Source organism: Pteropus alecto, unplaced genomic scaffold, assembly GCF_000325575.1.
Source record: "Pteropus alecto unplaced genomic scaffold, ASM32557v1 scaffold75, whole genome shotgun sequence".
NCBI lineage: Eukaryota > Metazoa > Chordata > Mammalia > Chiroptera > Pteropodidae > Pteropus > Pteropus alecto.
The window spans coordinates 22592926-22615361 of record NW_006440638.1 but is presented as its reverse complement, the minus strand read 5'-3'; the positions used below and the strand labels follow the sequence as shown (position 1 = coordinate 22615361).

At 36.2% G+C, this 22436-nt stretch overlaps 1 protein-coding gene and 1 pseudogene across 12 annotated transcripts in view; one reads left to right on the top strand and one right to left on the bottom strand.

The window, feature by feature from the left end:
* The window catches only part of ERC2 (ELKS/RAB6-interacting/CAST family member 2), an 890290-nt gene that overhangs the window by 322299 nt on the left and 545555 nt on the right, over positions 1 to 22436 (bottom strand). The gene's annotated exons all lie outside the window — the stretch shown is intronic.
* LOC112484315 lies at positions 1150 to 2002 on the top strand (annotated as a pseudogene).

Genomic DNA, 22436 nt, shown 5'->3' with positions numbered 1-22436 from the left:
TAACTAGAAAATATAGTAGACTATATTTTATCCTCTTAGGGATTTTAAAATATGTAATTATTAAATGCGAAAAATATAATGTTGTCTCGTGGAGTTTTCAAAGTATTACGTAACATGTGAAAAAGTAACATGTAAGTGGAAGATGAAGAGAATGAGATGGTTGTGAGGTTTCTCCATTTTTACCTGATGTGGTAAAATATTAACTCTAAGTAAAATATGAATGGTTAGGTATATATATTGTAATCTCTAAAGCAATCACATAAAAATTAAAGAGAAAAATCCAATAAATTAAAATGGGAATATTAAAAATACTCAAATAATCTAAAAGAAGCCTTAAAGGATAAACAAGAGGAAAAAAAAATTAGGAAAGGCATAAAGAAAATAATAAAATGGAAATCCTAAATCAAATCGTATCAATGATTATAATAGTCTAAATATATCAATTTAAAGAGAAACTGTCATATTGGATTCAAAAAGATCTATGAGAAACCTACCACTTTAACTATAAAGACAACATACATTAAAAGCAATAAGAATAGAAAGGATATACCATGCAAAAACCAAAGAAAAGAAAGCTACAGTGCCTATATTCATATCAACTTCCAGACCAAAATATATATAGATATATATATATAGATAGATAGATAGATAGATAGACAGATAGATAGATAGATATAGATATATATCTATATATATAGATATATATTTCCAGGAATAAAAAGATTTCTGTTGATAAAAGAAGGTCATTACATAAGAAGTTATGACAATATAAAACATCTATGCACTTAATAATAGAGCTTCAAAATATATCAAGTAAAATCTGATAGACTTGAAAGAACAGATGATTTTACTTGTACTTTAACATCCTTCTCACAGTAATCAATGGAATACGTAGACAGAAATCAGTAATTGTATAGATTTGTATAACACTATTAACCAATTGGGCTTAATTGGTTAATGGCATTTATAGAACATTCTATTCAACAACAGCATAATAAAAATTATTTTCAGGTACAAATGGCATATTCCCCCAAATAGACCATATCCTGTGCCACAGAATAGGTATTAAGAAATTTTAAAAATAAAGATAATAAAAATTATTTTTTCTGAATGCCACCAGTTTTCTTAGGTGGGTGTGTTGGGGCCTGGCCTGTGCAGCCACAATGGATCCAAGTTCGAAATATGGCAACTTTGAAAGATATTAGTAGGCTACTAAAGTCAATCAAAAACATCCAGAAAATTACCAAGTCTATGAAAATGGTAGCAGCAGCAAAATATGCCCGAGCTGAGAGGGAGCTGAAATCAGCTCACGTGAATGGAACAGGATCTTTGGCTCTGTATGAAAAAGCTGACATTACATGCCCAAAGACAAGACGAAACACCTCCTGATTGAGGTGTCCTCAAACAGAGGACTTTGCAGCACTATTCACTCCTTCATCACTAAACAGATCAAAAGTTAGGTGGCTACACTCACAGCGGCTGGGAAAGAAGTTAAGATTGTTGGAGTTGGTGATAAAATTAGGGGTATACTTCATAGGACTCATTCTGACCAGTTTCTGGTGACATTCAAAGAAGTGGGAAGAAAATCTCCTACTTTTGGAGACAGGTCAATCATTGTCCTGGAATTATTCAATTCTGGATATGAATTTGATGAGGGCTCTATCATCTTTAATTAATTCAAGTCTGGCATCTCCTACAAGACAGAAGAAAAGTCCACCTTTTCCCTTAATACCATTGCGAGTTCTGAGAGTATGAGTATCTATGATGATATTGATGCTGACATACTACAGAATTACCAAGAGTATAATCTGGCCAACATCATCTACTACTCTCTAAAGGAATCAATCATGAGTGAGCAAAACATAAGGATGATGGCCATGGACAATGCTAGCAAGAATGCTTCTGAGATGACTGACAAATTGACATTAACTTTCAATCGCGCTCACCAAGCTGTCATCACAAAAGAGTTGAAATCATCTCTAGTGCTGCAGCTCTGGATTAATGAAAATCAAGTTTCATTCTCAGATAAGAGGTAAAGAAGGAAAATTCAGCCACTTGATTTTGCTTTTAGCTTATTGCTGTCCTGGTCAGAAGAAATTATTGGTCCATTGTTTAAATTACTAAAGACAAAAAGATATTTGTAAATTACCTTACGACTCAAAATTAAAATTAAAAAATAATTAAAATTAAATTTTTTCTTCTGAGCACAATGGAATAAAATTATATATCTATAACATAAGGATATCTGGAAAAATCAACACATATTTGGAAACTAACACACTTCTATATAACACACAGGTTAAAAGGAAGTCACATGAGAAATTACAAAATATTTTGAATTAAATAAAAATGAAACTTCAAAAAAATAAAAATATATGGGATGCAGATAATGCAGTAATTAGAGAGAACTTTATAGCACTAAATACTTTATTAGAAAGCAAGGTAAAAATTTTTCAAATAAATGAACTTGAAACCAGAAAAAAAATAGTAAAAGAAGTCAATGAAACAAAAGTTTGTTCTTTAAAAGATCACTACAATAGATAACACTAAAACATTAATATTTCCTAAAAGGAAATATTACCTATAATTTTATGTACACAAATCTAACAATATTGACAAAATGGAGCAATTTCTTGAAAGAAACAAACTACCAAAGCTGACTCAAAAATAAATAACCTAAGTCATCTATCAAATATATACTGCCAGTCATGAGGTAGCTTAAAATGAAAACAACGAAAACAATAAACCCCACAGATCCAAGAAGTGAGATAAACACCAACCATAAGGAACATGAAGAAAACTAAAGCAAAACACATCATAATTAAACTACTTAAAACCAGTGAAAAAGAGGAATCTTCAAAATAGCCAGAAGGAAACCAAGAAACATTACATACAGTGAAACAAAAATAAAGATGGCAGCAAATTTCTTCTCATCAGAAACTACAAATTAGAACACATTTTAGTGGAGCAACATCTTTAAAGTACTAATGAAAAAAATCAGTCAACCTAGAATTCTACATGCAGAAAAAGTACCTTCAAAAACAAAGGTGAAATAAAGACTTCTTCAAGTAAACAAAAGCTTAAAGAATTTAGTAGTATCAGACTTGATCAAGAGAGAATGTTACAGTCTTTGAAGACAAAGAATATTATATCTAATGGTTATCTCAATGATTGATAGAACAACCAGTAAGGACACCAAAGATGAACAATGTTAACAAACAACTTTAACTGACATTTTTAGAATACTCCACCCAACAATAACAGAACACATATTATTTTCAAGTGCACATGAAACATTTACTAAGATAGTACATATTCTGAGCCATAAAACAAGTCTCAATAAATCTAAAGGGTTAAATTAGTATAAATTATGTTCTCTGATTAAAATGAGGTTAAATTAGAAATCAGTGACATAAAAATATCTTTTGAAATCCCCAAAAGACATTCTTAATAAACCAGAGCTAAAAGAAAAAAAATCAAAGGGAAAATTAGAAAGCATTTGAACTGAATGAAAACAGAAATACAACAAATCAAATTTGCGATTCGGGTAAAACAGAGGTAAATTTATAGCACTAAACATCTACATTAGAAAATAGGAAAGGTCTCAAAACAATGACCTCAGCTTCTACCTTAAGAAACTACAAACAGGAAGACTTAATTAAATTCAAAGTAATCAGAAGAAAGGAAATAACAAAGATCAGAGTGAATAGCAACATAACATAAAACAAACCCATTAGAGAAAAGTTAATTCTTTGAGGTCTATAAAATTGATAAACCTCTTGCCAGAGTGATAAGAAAAAAAATAGACAGAAAGAAACAATTTAGTAACGGTATAAGTGATATCACCACAGATTGCACTGATATCAAAAGGATAGGAAAATATTATGAACACTATAATGCCCCAATTTTAAGAGAATAGATAAAAATGGACAACTTAGTTCAAAGACACAAATGACCAAAGCTCATTCATGAAGAAATAGTCAACCCTATGTATACTAAAAGAACCGAATGAGTATTTAAACGTTTTCCCACAAATACTCTATGCCCTGTGATTTTACTGGAGAATTCTATCAAACATCTAAGGAAGAAATAATACCAATTGTTTACAAACTTCAAGAAAACCAAATATAAGTAAATACTTCCCAACTCATCCTATGAGGCCAGAATTACTCTCCAATCAAAACCAGACAAATAAATTGCAAAAACAACAACAACAACAACAACAAAACCAACCAAACAAACATAACCATAGACCAATATCCCTCAAGTACATAAACATAAAAATTATTTTAAAATATTTCACAAATTGAATTCAACAATATATAAACGGATAAATACATCATAATCCAGTGAAATTTATTCCAGAAATAGTTTTTATTTTCTTATTTGAAATTTTAAATTAAACCAACTTGAAGTCCATCAATATTTTTAACTATATTAATCAAATAAAAAAGAAAAATGATATGATCACTTCAGCAGAGCCTGAAAGTGTCCAAATCATGAACAAGACAAAGATGTCTACATTTACCACTTCTATTTAACTTTGTACTGTAGATTTTAGTCAGTATAATAAAGGAAAAAAAGATATTGATAGTCAACAAGTACAAAGACAATTCAGTGAAGAAAAGATAGTCTTTTCAACAAATGGTCCTGGAACAATTTGACATATGTTAAAAACAAAAGCAAAAACACATCTTTGATCCATATGCACCCCACATACAAAAGTAACCCAAAATATATAATAGACCCAATTGTGAAACCTTAAACAATAAAATGTCCAAGAGAAAACTTAGGAGAAAAATCTGTGTGTCCTTTATCATTCCAGAATTAAGCAAAGATTTCTTAGTCATACCACAGTTAATAAAAAATAAATTGATATAATAACCTTTTAAAAATTAAGAATGTCTTCAAAGGACACTGTTAAGAGAATAAAATGACAATATCCACACACTAGAAGAAAATATTTGCAAATCACACATGTGGTGAACAGTCAAATACAGAATATAAAAAGAACTCTCAAAAAAACAAAAAACAAAATCCCAATGCAATATGGGCAAAATATCAGAACAAATACATCACCAAAGTATCTACACAGGTGGCAGATGAACACATGAAAAGATGCTCAACTTCATTAGTCATTAGTGAAAGAGAAATTAAAACCACAATTAGATACTACCACACATCAAATAGAATACAGTATTAAAAATACTGACCATACCAAGTATTCATGAGAATTTGGAGGAACTGGAATTCTCATATACTGATAGTTGGAAGGTAAATTGGTATAATTATTTTAGAAAAAGGCAGTAATTTCTTAAAAAGTGAAACATATTCTACCATATGACCCAGCCATTCCACTGTTAGGTATTTACCCAAGGGAAAAGGAAATAATTCTGGATACGAAGACATGTACAAGAATAAACATAGTAACTTTATTTATAATAGCCCCAAACTGGAAACAACCCAAATGTCAAACAACAGGTAAATGAATAAATAATAGGCCAAGATTACTGGCATACTAGTCAGCAATAAAAAGGCATGACCTATTGGTTTATGTAACATGAGCGAGTGAAAATAAGCAAGTCATACAGGAATACATATGTACCAAATGGAGGAACTGTGGAAAGGAAGGAGGGGTGGATTACAAAGAAGCATGAGGAAATTTGGGAAAATAATGGATATATCCATTATCTTGACTGTTTTATATGTGTATCCACATGTCAAAATTTACCAAGATTTACAAACTAAATATATGCAGTTTTTTATAAGTCAATCATACCTAAATAAAGCTGTTAAAATTTCAACTGAAAAATTCTTAATAAAAAAATAAATAAACTGGCAGCAATCAAAACAATAAGCAGCTATATTTTACTGGGCATTTACTATGTTCCAGGTGCTACACCAAATGCTTTCTATATATTATATCACCTAATTCTTTAGAAAAACCTAAGGCAGGTACTACTAAAGGGGGTCTGAGAAACAGAGAGGATATACAATTTGCCTAGGGTCACATAATTAGAAGAGTAGAGCTGGGATTTGTTCCAGAGTCAATGATCTTAGTGACAATATCATGAGAAAAATGAGACTCAGAGAAGGCCTCACAGAACTGATAATCCATTCCAGATTTATCTGACTTCAGAGCCCAGGCTCTTCATTGCTTCATTATACTGCATTCCTTGTTGGAAACAATCTGATAGAGACATTAATAGTCACCCTAGACTGACCAAACCTAGGCTAATTAAATGTGTGTTTTCTGGCCTCCGTAGTCACCATAGACAGGACCTACACTCATCATTCCTCAGTGTTCATATAACCAACAACTGTTGCATGAGTGAAAGGTTACTAGCAGAATTTCCTCATGATATAAAAGAAGTTGAAGCTCAGAAGAAGGATAAGAAACATACCTAAAGCCACACAACAAAATAATGGTAAAACTAAAAGTCAAACTTAGGTTGAATTAGCTGGATGACTTCTGACTCTCTGAAAGAGATGCTCTATATCTGCCTGCCAGAAAATTACACCCTATAAGACAACCATGAGCGACTCAGAGGTGTTGAAGGACTGCAGATGAGCTGAGACAAGCTTACAAAGGAATGTGGGTGTCCTATTCCGGGGACACACAATGAAAGCTTAGCTCTCCTTGTCTCTGAAGACAATGCATTCCAAGCTCACAGCCCTCTTGAAGAGTGGAGGGGCTCTGCTATTCAGCTGTCCACCACCCCTGTTATCTCAAGGTTAACTAATTATTTTCCTTTATAATTCACTGGAGACTGATAACTATTATTTCCCTGTCTAACACATACTTACAAATGCTCTGGTTAAATATAGGTTGCTAGGAACTGGGATGAACATTTTTTTAGCTCAACTTTACCAAGGGTATTTGGACTTAGAATTTTAGAACAAGACTAATTATCTCAGAGAAATTAACTTGTAAACTGAGTAAAACAAAGAAAATTTTCTGTTTTTTTCAGATTAAGATTTGGGAAAGAACAGGTAGGATCACAGGTAGGATTAACCTTTTTCCTGGTTAATAGGGAACTTCCAGAGAGAAGTAAGTTGAGCTTTAAGAGATGAGTTCTATGCAGAAAAGGAAAACGAGTAAGAAAGACAAAGAGTGAGAGAGAGAGATGAAGGAGAGGTTAGAGTCCATGAATAAAAATATCTGACATATTTATAAAGGTTCCAAACCCACATAGAATGGCTGGTTGTTCTCCACTATCCATTCTCCTCTTCTACAGTCATGGAATTTTAGCTGGCCTGTTGGTCTCAGCTGGGAACTACATTTTCCAGCCTCCCTAGCACTGGGTGTGGCCTTGAGACTAATTTGCGACCAAGAGATGAGTGTGGTAGTGACGTACACGGCATCCAGACTATGCCCTTAAAAGAAAGGAATATGTTGTTCCCTGTTTCTTTTTCCTCTTCTGGTGGTTAGAACACAGACTGGATAGAGGCAGCTGGAGCAGCCATCCTGAACCAGGAGATGGAAACTGTCATGGGCTGAGGATGACAGAACAGTTTGATAGAAGGAGCCTGGGTCCCTTTCACTGTCACACCACCAAGACAATCCTACGTGACCTACACAGATTGATATAAGAAAGAAATAAAATTCTCTCTTTTACAAGCCACTGAATTTTGTGATCTTTTTGATATAGCACCCTAATCTGAATCTTGATACATGAGATCATATAAGATTAATAATTAGGATAATGATATCAAATTATATCGATAGGATGGATGATTTTACTTCGTTGCAACAAACTTTTCTGGAACCACATCCTCCAAACACCAGGTAGCATAAGTTCAAGAAGAGATCAAACGTGTGATTTATTTTCATAAACTCAGAATCTAGAAAGTGTAGTAAAGTTGTTAAGCCAGCTCAGTTCTCCCTTATAGCTTCTTTTTGAAGGCTTGAAATATTGCACTTTAAATATGGGATATTTAGGGGGAGAACTTTGTGATGTTAAAAAGCAAAGTTCTTCCATTCCCTTAACCCCACTGTAAAAATGTGTGGCCCCAGTGCTTTTTGTCAGACCTGTTGGCTCCTTCCTTTGTAAGACGCTGGTTGTTACCTTAAAATCACACTGGATCGTATTAGTTCTCTCCTCTCAATTTCCTTTCCTTAAAACTTGGAGCCTCATCATATCACAATGAAGCGTTGTAAAAATCTACGGTAACAAATGTTTTCCTCTGGGCTTGGTAAATTGGAATGGGGCAAAGATTGTGCATTTACACCCAATTTACTTCAGACCATATTACCTATAGACTAACTTGTGAGTTCTCAGATAAAAGCAAATAATGGAAACCATGCCAAAGTAAATGAACATTTTCAATGCCTTTCAAATATTAAATAATGATATAGTCCCCAGAAATATAAAAATGCATAGCAGCATAGTCTACATTCATGCAAAATGCAGTATATACTCTCTATTGCCGCTTTGGAAAGACTGAACATATGATATATACAGAATTTCTACTCCTGAGTATATAAGCAACAGAAATGTGTAAAAATATTCACTAAAACACAATTAGTAGAATGTCACAGCAGCACTATTCATAGTAGTCCCCAAATAGAAGTAGCCCAAATGCCCATGAAAAATAGGATAGATAAAAACAAACACAGTATACTCAATTGGAATGAGAATGAACGGACTGCAAGTACACACAACCATGTGGGTGTATCTCAAAACAGAATCCAGGAAGAATACGATGCTTTTCTTTATGACTCCAATAACATACATTTCATAACCAGGCAAAATTAATCTATAGTGTTAGAAATCAGAAGTTACTCTGGGGAGAAATAATGACTGAGAGGGGGTATGAAAGACTTCTAGAAGGAATAGATGTTCCATTTTTTTCAACTGAGTGCTGGTTACATGGGTGTGTTAACTTTGTGAAAATTTACCAAGCTGAAATCATGCATGCTGTCTAACAATTTTAAAAAGGCTTTTAAAGGAAAACATGAATTCAAAATATCAGATTTGTTATAATACCAAAAGCAAAGTATGAAAAGATTGTTGTAACCCTCCATCTAAAACACTGACACTAAATAATACTAAGAACATATCTATAAGAATGGATGTTACATCAAAAGATTAAAAAAACATTACAGAGAATCGGCAAAAATGGAAAAGCAGAAAGAACTGCCTTTTAGGAAAATCTGCTACCAATGTTTGGTTTAATGATAACAATATATAACTTTGACACCAATTGTTTTACTTATAAGTAGCAATTTTCATTCTTATAACTCGCCATGTGAATTATTTAGAATCATCTTTTGCAATGGAGACCAAAAGATGATCACATTATCATTTTAAAAATCTAGATTATCCATGGAAAACCAGAGTCCATTGGGTTTATAATGCCCGGCACAATAGATGCAAGAAGTTTATTGTGTGTGGAAGAATGAAGTTAACTCAGTCTCCAGGAGGCCAACTTAATTTTTCAATACAGCAGCCACCTGCACTAAAAAGGCAGCCTCTGAATTGGCAATGACTTCTTGTATGAATTTAAGTTCTCCCCCCACCCTACATCTAGCTGTCTATCTATCTCAGTATTAATTTTGATTTGGGGTTATGATTATATGATGTATTTTGTCAGTAGAAGGGATTTCAAAGAGATGGTAGGCTTCCATTTCCAAGACAAAGGGCATAATGACATCTTCGCCTGCCCCACCACTAGGAAACCTAGCAGAAAGCTTGTGCAGTCTATGGGGTAAATGGCATAGCAGCTAAGCAAGTGCCAGACCCACTGATTCAGACACCTATCTGCCTAATGTGGAGATAACAGAAGCTGTTTATGGGCATGAGCTAAAAACCAGAAACCATAAATAAACTATTGGCAGATGTAAAAAAAAAAAAAAAGAATGTCTAAATGGCAAACACACACACACAGACACACAGCTAGAGAGAGTGTACTGGAAAAAGACACACAATATATTCCAAAGAAATAACAAAATTTTCCTGGGTTTTTGATCCACAAACATGAGGATCACCAGAATTCTATTTAGTTTGTTTCACGCTGTCATTATGCAAGGCATGTAAATAAACTGGACTCCAGAGTTTTGGTTTTAGATACTTGTTCCTATCTCTCTTGTCTAAAGGTTTAACAAATAGCTTTTATGATATTGTTTTTTTATTTTTTATTTTTGCTTTCCCTGCCCACCTAAGTTTTAAAAATTCTAGATAAGGTATCTGCTCTCATTGAAGTGGACCATAGCAAAACTGCCTTTAAAAAAAATATGTGCATTAGATCTCACAGATATCATACTGGTGTGATCATGGAAGTATGTCCTAATTAAAGAAAGGACATCAGAAAGAGCCCAGGGTATCAGGCCTTTGCAGAGAACATAGTACCTTTACTGGCAATCAGCTTAACCTACTCATTTATTACAAAGCGGTGTTAGTCTTCACTTAGAAATAAATGATGTAGCAGAATGTGCTTCAAAATAATTACAGAATAATATAAAGTAGTTTGATAAAAAATTTCTATTTTACTCATGCCAAAGACATAGAGTTTTCATTGTAATACAACTCCTTCATTTTACAGGTGAGAAAAAATATGGTCCAGGGAGATAATCAGAACTAGTAAATGTCACAAAACTACTTAGTAACAGAACAGGAATGATAACAAGGTCTCGCAGCTCCAGCTCTAACCTCATGACTCCTGAGCAGCCACCCAATCCTATTACCAGATGATCTGCACAGAAATGTAGAAAGTTCTAAAAGAACCTATTCTAAAAAGAATTAATTAAGGTACAGGCATATGAATGCTTTTGAATCCTCTCACTCTTATAACTAAAGTCGCTCCGTGAAGACAGGAACTCAGTTTGCATTTGCTTGTATTACACAATATTTCATGTTTCATTAAATTAGTAAGAAATTGATGACGGCATAGAAATTTATTTCAAAACTACTCAATAAAATATGTGCTGAATTAATCTTCAAGATTTTTTTTTTTCCATAAGCGACTAGTAAATTCATTAACCCTTGAAAAGATTTCTCAAATTTGGCATTTTTGACATTTAGTGCCAGATAATTCTTTGTTGTGGGGGCTGCCCTTGGCATTGTAGGATATTTAGTAGCATCCCTGGCCTCTGCCCTGTAGATGCCAGTATCACACCCACCCCACGCCCAAACAAAAATAATGTCTCCAGTTATTGCCAAATGTTCCTCAACCAAGTAGTCCCTGGTTGAGAACAACTGACCTATAGAGACAGCATACCTCCATGTCATTCATGGGACATAAAAGCTTGATCAATCAACCAGCTGCACATTAAAAGATACACATAGAAAGTACTCAGGCAATACAAACTGGCTGGATATACTTTAATCTACTTATCACCTTTGGAGACATTATGCTGAACGAAATAAGCCCATTATAAAAGGGCAAATACTGTCTGGTTCCACTTATATGTGGTACCTAGAGAAGTCAAATTCATAGAAACAGAAAATAGAATGGTGGTTGCCAGGGGCAGGGTGCATAGAAAATGAGGAGTTATTATTTGATGGTTACAGAGTTTCACTTTGGGAAGATGAAAAATTTCTTAAGATGGATAGTGGTGATGGGTACAAAACAATGTGAATATACTTAATGTCATAGAACTGTATAGTAAAAAATGGTTAAAATGGCAAATCTTAGGATATGTATATTTTACTATAATTTAAAAAATGGTTAAATTTTTTAAGTCATTACAAGGCCTCATTCCACAAGCAAAAGCACCTAGATACAATTTAAAACTCCCATACGAAAAAAAAAAAACACAAAAAACTTATCTTGTTGTCTTGTTTTTGATTTTTTTGTTTTGTTTTGTTTTGAAAATAAATTCTATAGCTAAGGAAACCAAAGACTAAGAAAATCTCCCTCTTAATTCATGGCCAAGCTTTCATGGCCAGAAGCAGGAGCAGTAAGCAGGACTCCAGTGCCTGCTGCAGAGTAGCACATGTGCATGAGTGTGCACGTGCACACACACACACACACATACACACACACATATCAGGCTGCAGGCCCTCAGGGAGGCCCCCTGATTTAAGAGTCTTCTCTGTGTGAAACATAGCAAGTCCAGATCCCCTAAGGACTCGGCCTGCGGGCCACATCAGCCCAGAGCCCTTCCAATTGCCAGGACGCTCTTGACAAAAGACCGTCTGGCACTGAGCGGCGGGGCCATTATTTTCATTTAAACCATACATGTCATGTCCTGTTTGTGAGAAACACGTTAAACTACTCAGAAACACATTCACAATGGGCTCCAACGTGGGATTCACATTCCTATGAGCTGGCGTACTGTAAACTACAGGGAAAGGCTGGTGGGGTGGTGGGATGGCTTGTCCACCCTTGTTTTAAGTTCAACTGACAATGGGAGCCTTCCCCCCATTGTCTGATGTGGGTCTTACAGTTTTGTTCAAGTGCCCAAAGCGCAGTGATCTACATTATCCATGAGAGCCCCAAACCTTGAATTCCTTTAAAGGATTCTCTCTTAACAATTTTTATTTTCATAAAAAAAAAAAAAAGAGTAAGAATTCAGCCAAGGAAATATCCAAGAAGAAGATGACTGTGCCATTTCTACATGCATTGCAAAAGATGATCCATCACGACTGAAAGGCATCCTGGAGACGTAAACCACCCCTAGTAAAACCAGAATCTGATGTCCTGAACCACTTTACCATAAGAGCATCTTGGATGGAAATGCACTCACCTATAACACATAAGATGAAAAAGTCCTCATTTGCTAATGAAAGAAATAACTACTAAACATAGAGAAAATAATTCAGTCATGTTAATTTCAATGTACCCTGCTGCTCGCTTATTCATCAAATATATGGTATTTATATGTAAACCTTCAAGAAAACTACCTTCTAAAATATTAAAATTTGAACCCAAATCTAGGCCTTTAGCCAAGTCAAATAATAAACAGTGTGATAACTATGTCTGCTTTTGTGCTGTGACATTTCTTTAGGGGGTAAAGATTTATTATTTAAACTGTATATATCATATCCTGTGGAAGTTTTTAAAAAATTGAACTATTTCCTCCAAACGCTTAAAGGCAGATTAAAACTGAATCAAACAGAATCAAAGTCTTATAGAACACACAAAGAATATTTTTAAAGGAACTATATAGTTAATTAATATAAAAGTGGAGCTAGCAGAATTCCTAAAAACCAAAATATCTTCCAGGATTCACTGGAGATGTGAAGGCAAATGATAGAATGCCTTATTTCCCTTTCCCTGGGACTGGTATTTTCCTCACCGAAGTACACAAAAGTTCTTCAGTAATTTAAATTTTACTTTAGTTTTATGTAAAAAGATATCCCTGGCTCCTTAAATACAACCAGTGAATAATAATATACTCGGCCATCACACCCCAGGCTGCAACATCCTGTTCTTTCTTCTCTAGCATGTCTGTCAAAGAAGAGATGGACATCATGCCTCTGAGAAAGATGAAGATCATGCTCTTCTTGGCACTACTAAAAAAGAACTTTATCTTTGCCTTTATTAAAAATGCAAGAGGATGTCTTTCACAGGCAGAACTGATTCTCCTGATATCAGTAATCGGCATCAAAACTAAATTTGGGCCTGTGGTTGGTTAAGACATCCCGGTTTTGTAACTTTGGACCTCAGCCTGGCAGCAGGCTTGGTTGAGTCTACCAATACTCTTGTGACACTGAGTAACAGTTCTCTTGTTTGAATGATCCACCCTGCCATATTCCACCCAAAGAACAGCCTAAAAGAGAGAAAGATCAAAGGACACACTCTAGGGCTCATCCAATACAGAGCACCATTCATTCTTCACTAGCTAATTCATTCAACTGGCACTGTCAGAGCTTACATTCTAAAGTGGGGACTATGAACAATGAATAAAATATGTAGAGACCGATATGTACGCACATACACACACACATGCACATATATAGTGGTGGTGGGTGTTCCGAAGTAAAATATCTATGCCCTAGAGAAATGAAAACATATATCCGCATAAAAACTTGTACACAAATATTCATAGCAGCATTATTCATAACAGTCAAAGAGCGGAAACAACCCAAATGTTCATCAACTGATGAATGGATAAACAAAATGTGGTATATCTACTCAATAGAATATTATTTGGCAATAAAAAGAAATGAACTAGTAATATGTGTTATAACATGGATGAACCTCGAAAACACTGTGCTATATGAAAGAACACATACTGATTTCATTTATGGAGTACCCAGAATAGTAAAATCCACAGAGACAGAGAGTAGATTAGTGGTTACCAGGGACTGAGGAAAAGAGGTAATAGAGAGTGACGGCTTAATAAGTATGGGGTTTTGAGGGGTGGCAAAAATGTTCTAGAATTAGATAGTGCTGATGGTTGCACAACACTGTGAATATACAAAAAATCCCTGAACTGAACACTTTAATTGGTAAAATGATTAATTTTGTGTTATGTGAATTTTATTTAAATTTTCAAAATAACTTTTAAAATAAGAATAAAAGAGCAAGGTAAGAGGACAGAGAATACCAAGGAAAGTTTTATTTTACCTAATGTGATCAGAAAACCCCTTTCACACAAGTTGTCACTGAAGCAGAAACCTGAATGTAATAAGGTTACAAACCAAACAGATATCTGGGGCTTTGTTCTCTACTATTCTTTTCTCATCATCTCAATCAATCTCTCTCGTCGTCGTCGTCATCGTCATCATCATCATCATCATCATCATCATCATCTTTTTATGGTGGCAAAAATATATATAACACAAAATTTGTTATTTTAACCATTTTTTTATTTATAATATTGTGTAACCCCCACCACCATCTATTCCAAAACTTCTTCATTGCCTTAAACAGAAAACTGCTATCATTCTTTCAATGATACAATTAGGTCATTAATGCAGAAAACAAAATGAAACAAGAAAATATGACCAATAATTTTAAGAGAAAAGGTGAGTAGAAAGTGTACTTATATCACTGTTTTGCTCTCTCTTGTTCAATAAAAAGTTGATAATGCCAATGGCAACAATTGTGTTATGTAGGATTAACTCAGCCTGTGGGAGAAAGGGGGGGAAAGGGAGAAGGGATGCCTAGCAAGATTAGCCTTTTAGTGGGAAAAGTTCTTCCCTCATCATGAAACATTTGATTTTCAAATATATGTTGACTCATAGGAAGAGTGCAAAATGGCCTGGTGCCTCCCCACATCCATGCACTCTACAGAATGGATAGCTAGCCAACCAAATCCAGGTCTAAAAAAATCGCAACTTCTGCTCCCTGAATAATACAAAACTTCAAAAAATCTTGGCATCAAACCTTAATAATTCATAGAAAGAGCAATGCTTTTTTACTTTAACTTGTAATGTATGAATGTATGTATATTCACACACAATAACTAAATCTCTACTTTAAAAAGGAAACATACATTACTTAAAGACAAAGAAATGTAAAGATGGATAAAATTTTATTAGTTTGAACTAATAAGAGTTAGTTTCTATTAAACAGAATTTTCAGCTTTATTTTCTCATAATGTCATTCTTATTCTGGCTATAATCTGGTTTATACATTACATGTCTTTGGTACATGTAAGAAGGACTTTAAATTTATAATGCTGGCAAAAGAAATAGACTTACACACTCTAAAATATTAGCCCTTATTCAACATACTTAAACATACTGAAAACACTGCTGATTATAAGCTGCCATGAGGCAAATGTGTGATCTAAACAACTCTTTGAGCAAAAATATTGAAAGGAGGTTCTGATGCATGTTGTAAAAGCACTCAGTGAAACTGAAGATAGGTATTATGTCCCTGGTGAAAAGCATCCCAGCTCTAGCAGTAGGTGTATCCTATCAAAGTATTCCAATTCACAAAACGAAAAGGAACTTTTTGATTCATAACACAGTCTCCATATTATGTAGCAAGACAAAAATACTCTGTGCTACCACTAGGCTGAAAATACTAAAAATGCAGTTTTGGGGTGTTCTCTTTTAAATCGATAACATCATATATAGCTGATAGATAGTACATAGTTTAGGCCACCACTCTGAGATTCAGAACCTGGGGGCTGGATCCTATTTTCCTGGTATGCAGCACCTACATTTTCAATCTATCCACTTGCCAAGGTCCAAAACTGCTAAGCTCCCACCGCCCTTCCATTCCCTCTGCCAAGGCCCCACTCCTCTCCTGGTACCACATCTCTAGTTCTCAAAGAACTGGCCTATTCCTCTTGCAACTCCATGTACCCTCAGTGCCTTACCATGCTGCACCCAGAAACTCTATTAGTTGGACGTGACCATGTACTTGTCCGGCAAACCTTTAAACACTGACCACTCTCCAACAACCTTGGGCTCCTCACACTCTCTCTTCTGAGTGTCCTTATATCAGATGGAGAGACTTACACCTCTTTGGGGGGATGCTTCTGGGGCTGCTGGAGGGAGGCTGTGGGTTCACTGTGCTTAGCTCCATGGAGTCACTTTGCCCATGAAATTATTTCTTTTTTTTTCCCTCTTCTTCTTCCCCTGAACCCCACGCCCTCTCCCACCCTCTCGGAGTAACTCTAAACTGTTTTAGAATACTTTCATTCCTGCAGGGCTTCAAACAGCAGTACAGCAAAGTCTGGAAGTGTGGTGGCTGCTAAAGCTGTCTTCACTGTTGTCCGTGCCATTGGGGCAGTGGTGTAGAATGACCTTAAGTCTCCAGGCTCCCTACCACGCCAGCCCAGCCAGGCTGCTCCTAATGAATAACAAATGGGCCTTCCCGATGCATTTGCTCAGGACAAGCTGCCATTACAAGCCGTTTTGTTTTTTTAGTGTTGTGGTAATGTATCATCTTGCTTGGCTGGATGTCATCTTTGAGAAGGTCACCAAAGGTATGTGTGCCCTTCCCCTAGACTCCCCTCCCACCCGCCTACACCCCCATCACCACCCCTCCTTTAAAGGAAGGTATAGCAAATGTGGATAAAGTACTCTACACCTTTGTTTAGATATAGGGAACCAGAAAATCTAGGACTCCACTGATGGGTCTACTTATCAGCTATAAATGCTCCCTGTTTTGTAAGATAAGTTCTGCAAAAGGTCTTTAGTAGAGATAGTGGACAAGTCACAGGGGCTACAGGGGATGGCACTATGCTTTCAAAATTGATTTGTGGATGGGGGTTGGACGAAGGCCCTTTATCCTAAAACTAAAAAATCATATCTTGATTCACAAAGTAGAAAAGATTTCTTTCCAAGCCTCCTACTATTCATCTTCATTTCACAGATATTTAAAGCATGTATTATGTTGCTATGGACAATTAGCCTTTTATCCAATTTTACTTGAGAATTTAACTCTCCCACCTGAAGGTTTTAATTATACCCTCAGCCCCATACTTAGGCCTCGGTTCCTGCAGCTGGAAATCTGCCCCAGTGATGTTATAACCTTGTTAATGTAACAAAAGAGGAGTTTACTTAAAACTGGACTGACTATGGACTTGAGCCAAATTTACTTGAAAGAGGAAAGAGTCTGTCAAAAATCCTATAGTAAACACGGCAAAGCAGTTCTTTCATAGCCTTCCCTTAATTCATAGCGACAAGCAATTTACATGTAAGTGGATTCATATGCTCTACCAAGAGGCCGCCTCTCTCCAAACTGGGGTGGTGTGTGCTCACCCCACCCCCACTGCGACCCGCCTCCCCTTTTCCTTTTCTTTCCTCCCTTTTAGTTTTTTTTTTCCCTTTCTTAGTATGTGGAGTAGGCCGTTCTCCTTAGTGAAACAGCATAAATCCACAATGTTTTAATCACCCCAAAGCATAATTAGGGCCCTCTAAACATTTACGAAGCCAGTCGCTCCGAATAAAGGCAGCCGAAATTTCCGAAAGCCACTCTTAGACCTGACTGTTGTCCTGTCAAATACACACTTTATACTCTGCTGAAGCCTGCTTATAAAGAGCAAAAAACTACCCTGCTAACGAGGTAAGAGTTGTGAGCCTTAAGTGGGAGTTGTTGATCAAATACCAGAGTCCACGTTTTTCGCTTTGTCAAAATTATGAGGTGCTTCTTACCTTCTACTGTTAATTAGATTACCTTTTTTAGTATACACACTAACAAAAAATATACATTAGACTAAACAAGATATGACAACAAAGAAGGGCTGAAGGGAGAGCCTTCTGAGAAAACATTAAAGAAAACATCACTCTTAATATCACTGTATGCAGGGAAAAAAAAAGGACAGCAGGTAATTTCAGCCTGCAAAAGGAAAAATCTCTAATATTTTAGAAGCAAAAAAAGCCCCCCAAATTAATTCCTCCTATGTAGAAAGCCAGGCAGGAGTTTGCTTTAGTTACATTATTTTCAACTATGCTCTTTGACAAAATCCATCCATAGCAAACAACTGGCCAGCCCTCAAGTTTCTTTCATGCACACTGAAAGTTTAATTAGTTCTAACTAGATCAAAAGTTGTTTCCCCCCACTTTTGGCATGTATCTGTATCATTTCTGTGCTATTTGGAAGCTGCTAGACATCAAAGGTAGATCCATCATTCTTGGGAAACCTCTGTTCCTTGGAGGCAATTCTGATCTACTTCTCCTTCCATGCTACCGGATCTCAAGGCAGCCAGGGGCCACGCTGGTGGGGGCCAGTTGTACTCCAAGAAGGATGCACATAGCTCCTTCTCACTCCTCCTGAACAGCACCCAGCACCAAATGGCCTAACTGTTCCTGAGAATGCCCTTAGACAACCCCAAACAAACCATTACCATGTGGAATCATGGCAAATCCCCCAAAACAAGGAACCCGTGAAAGATATTCTAAGATTGAGAGAGTCCAGAACTTAGTATCATTTTAGGCCTTTAACAGTTCATGATATGGAGACCTATTTCAATTACGCCAAAGTTATCTTAACTTTTTGTCCTTTTTTTTTTTTTTTGGTCCTTTTTTTCTATTTACTCTAATGTCTTTGGTTCTAGGCTTTAAACTGGGTTAGTGAATCACTAGGCAAATTTACTACCCACTGAGAGCTCAGAGGTTATGAAGGCACAGGCAGAAGGAAAGGGTTAGCATCCAAGCCTGCCTCCCCATTTGCTGTGTACCTTAGATGAGTTTACTTAGCCTCTCTCAGGCTCAGTTTCTGTCTCTGTAATCTGGGAAGAATATCTCTATCAGGTTGTTACAAGGAGTAAGATATAAAGCACTGAACCCTGTGCCTATGTTCTATAGGCTGAACATGCCTAAAGGACACTCTAAGTGTTAGACGCTATTCTAAGCAAAGGAATCACTTCTTCTAGAGGACATATTATATAGCATGGCCTGTTCTGGCTTCTTAACTACAAAGGTAAAGTTGTTTGAAGATCCATTTTTTATTATATACTATGTGCCAAGAACTAAAGTAGAAGCTATTTTATAGACTATATTTTCCTTTGTCAGAGTGGCAAGCTCTATGGGCTCCACATTCTTGCAGCTTCCTCACCTACTGAGTCCATGGCATGCATCTGGGAGGTCATGTGACCCACTTCAGGCAAATAATATAGGCAAAAGTCCTTGGAAGATGTCCCTTCCCAGAGGTGAAGTTGTTTGGCATTTAACCCTTCCATCTGCTGGAACACAGATGTGATGGTTAGAGCTGCAGTAGCGATTTTGCAAAATAAAGACAAAAACTGGCCATGACAAAGAATAAAACAGGATGGCAATAGTAAAATATCTTATGCTTTCTGAACCATCTAACTCCAGATTTATTGTTATATGAGAGAACATATTATTCAATTTTGAGGTCTTCTGTTGGGGCAGGCAAGTATCTCCCTAGCTGATACCTACTCAGATTTCTCTTTCACCTAGAAGATATGGCTACAGGGAAAAGAAAACTTCTAGACACCCTGCAGGTTTGCCTGGGCCCATTTAAGAAAGGATTAGACGGCAACTTGAGATGCAGAACATCTGCTGCCCAAACTCGTCACGCTTCTTCTTCCAGCAGCCCCACCACATGCTTCAGGATCACAAAACACAATTACTAAATCGTGGTTTTATCACTGTCTGTGATATTTTGGCTTCCCTTGGGTTCCAAAATATTATGTTTAAAAATCTCCATACTTGCCCTTGGTTGTGTTCCAAAAAGAAAAGACATTACTGGTGAGCACGTAACTTCCTAAGAAGCACTGACGAGTACATCTTGAAGTGAACACATTAATGTGTGTCCTTTAAACCTTCCACTTCCCATTTTCCCATTAGGACCTTTTTAATTTAGCACCCCAGGATTCCACTTAAATTACCTTCTTAGTTGGGATTAGGGGAGCAAAAGGAGACCACAGGGCCCTGACCTTGACAGTTCAAATTGTCAGCGCCAAGAGACTAACACACTTTTCTCCCCACTAATACCACACTGCATGGCATGGTCTCAATTTCAGAGAAAACTGAATACTTATATACTTAGTCAATCCCCAAGAAATTCAGATAAACTCAGTACTGAATAAGTGAGGCATTTATGTATCTTGAATATCTCTACTTGCTTGATGCCAGGGCCTCAGTATTTTGATAAAGTGATGACAGGAAGAACACAGAGAACAAAAAGTAAAAGCAAAGAAAATACTATAAGTACATGGAAAAACTAACATACAATTTATTTTGTATGTTAGACAGTGAATATATGTCCATACTATATTTTTCAAAATGTGGATTTTAGAGACGAGATTGATTTTTCCTTCCCTTTTCGAGGAAACTGAAGCAGATTTGGGCTCAGAAGGTTCAGAGGCAATTACTTTGAATTGTCTTCCTCCTAAATTTGCTGAAAATGTATACTAAAAAGCACTTTAAAAGTGCTTTCTGTCTGTAGCAGCACTGTCAAATAGAATTATAATATGAGCCTAATTTTCTAGTAGCCACATTAAAAATGTAAAATGAAAAGAGATATGAGAAAATGATATAGATGATAGAGGCTTTGTTCACTGCTCTTGCAACCAAATCAAAGTTGTGACAGAAACATGGAGCAAATAGCAAGCAAAGTCATCTGGGATCTACATGAACATAAGCACTAAAACTAGGGAGAGAAATAATTAATCAACCTGCAACAGCACAAAGTAGGAGGGAGTGAAAACATGCCCAGTCCGGAGTGGCTGAATGGGACAGATGTCATTAAACTGGATAACAGAGGTTGCTCCACCCAGAGGATTCCCTGAAACTCTGCCTCGCCCAACTTGTGACCCCACCCAAGCCACATCCAGCTGTGTCCTCTGTGAGTCTGGTGCTCCTTGCTGAGCCGTACCAAGACTCACACAGTAGCAGCTGGCCTCAGTTTCTGGTGTGGTTTCTTGAGGCAACTATAAGCACAGCACCTGTAGATCACTTGCTGAATCTTAATAGGTGGCCCCAGAGGGATACAGACTGGGGCTAAATTTGGCCTGCAGCTGAACCCATCTCAGGACTATGCTTCTGGACACATACTACACAAAGCCATACTAATAAGATTGGGAGATTTAGGAGCTTTGCTTAGTACATAGAAACAGACAAAGAAAGGCCATCCATGGGAAGACAAAGAAGCAGAATCATATGAGAGAACAGAACAGAGATCCAGGAAAAATGGAGTCAAGCAATCTAACAGATGCAGAGTTCAAAATACTGGTTATAGAGATGTTCAATGAATTTAGGGGAAGTGTAGATTAATTCAGTGAACTTTAACAAAGAGAAATAAAACATAAAAATAGAAATGGAATTATAAAAGGGAACCAGTCAGAAATGAAGAACATATTATCCTAAGATTAAGAGGATATTAGAGTGGATAACTGATAGAGAGGATGGGGAAGCCAAGTACATTCGATCAGAATGGCAAGAAAAAAGAAGCCAAGACTATAATAATAATTTAAGGAGCTATTAAATGTAAAAATATCCGTGTCATAGGGGTACTGGGAAAAAAAAAAAAACAAAAAACAATGTCGAAGAGCTATTTGAAGAAATAATGATGGAAAACTTCCCTAACCTGGTGAAGGAAATAGACATAAAACCACAGGAAGCTCAGAGAGTCCCAAAAACCAGGAACCCAAAGAGACTCACACCAAGACACATCATAATTAAAATGCAAAGGTTAAATACAAAGATAGAATCTTAAAAGCAGCAAGAGAAAAGCAGTTAGATACTTACAAGGGAGCACCCATAAGACTGGCAGCTGATTTCTCAAAAGAAATTAACTATGCTAGACAGAAGGGCTTAGCACAAAATATTCGACATGATGAAAACCCAGGATTTACAGCCAAGAATACTTTATCTAACAAAGCTATCATTTAGAGTCAAAGGACAGATAAAGAGCCTCCCAGACAAAAATAAGCTAAAGGAATTTATCAGCACCAAGCCAGCATTGTTACAGGAAATGTTGGAGGGACTTCCTTAAGGGAAAAAAAAAAGTATCAAAAACAGGAATAAAGAACTGGTAATAACTACATTCCTATCAATAAGTACCGTCAAATGGAGCAGAATTAGTGCTCCAACCAAAAGATAGAGTGACTGAATGGATAA